Source organism: Misgurnus anguillicaudatus, chromosome 17 (genome assembly GCF_027580225.2).
Source record: "Misgurnus anguillicaudatus chromosome 17, ASM2758022v2, whole genome shotgun sequence".
NCBI lineage: Eukaryota > Metazoa > Chordata > Actinopteri > Cypriniformes > Cobitidae > Misgurnus > Misgurnus anguillicaudatus.
Window position 1 is genome coordinate 20268074 of NC_073353.2, and position 920 is coordinate 20268993.

The following is a 920-nucleotide window of genomic DNA, read 5'->3' on the forward strand; positions in this document are numbered from 1 at the left end:
TTGACTTAGTAAGGTCATGTCAAAAAGTTATATAAATGTTAAATTAATGTGTGAAAACTTTGTTACTCCAAATCTTATGAATAGACTTAATCTTATGAATAGGTCAAATATTTTTGCAAATGCAATTGAAACAAATAGCTGAACCCAGTGTTTAGTTTATTTATTATACATAAAATATTTGTGTTTTTAGTGTGAGATAATACACCTGAGGTAACACATTGGGAATTCTGCATGTACTGTATCCATGCACAGATGGCTTGTGCAGTAAAAAAAGATCTAAGGATTTGTAGCTAATTTTTCTTGTGCAAGGTGTGAGATTTTAGTGGGCTAATGTGAAGATAAACAGGTGTATTCATGAAGTTAATTTAGTCCTGCAAACATTGCCATCTCTTTCCCTCGCTTTACACTAATCCTGATATGCTATAGTTGGACCGAAAAACTGCAATTGCTCCATTTAGGCAGTTCACTTTTTTATTATATTATAGAGAACCAGAGTTCAACAGAATATTTGGAGATACTTTATTCACATCAATATTAACACAAGGAAAATAAAAATGCTCTTTTCATACTGGCTGGTCTTTGTGTGTGTGCATATGTTGTTTTCCTCAGTTTATTGGATTTACAGTTAAGTTTATAAAACAACCACTTTAAAATAAATGAGCAATGCTAATATTTATTGCATAATGAAGTTTTTATTGATTCATAAGCTCTACGTTCTTCTACCAGTTGCTGTAATACTGTATGTAAAAAATATGTTTTTTAATGACAAACAAATGCAACAATTTCACAATACTTGGCCCACCCCATTACATAACTGTCAGAAATTCTCCCTTCCCTGTGCTTAATTTGACAACAGCTGTGTGTTATTTTGGAGGCAGGGCTTGTTCAGCTGTGCATTGTTGAAGAGGTGTGGTCTCGAA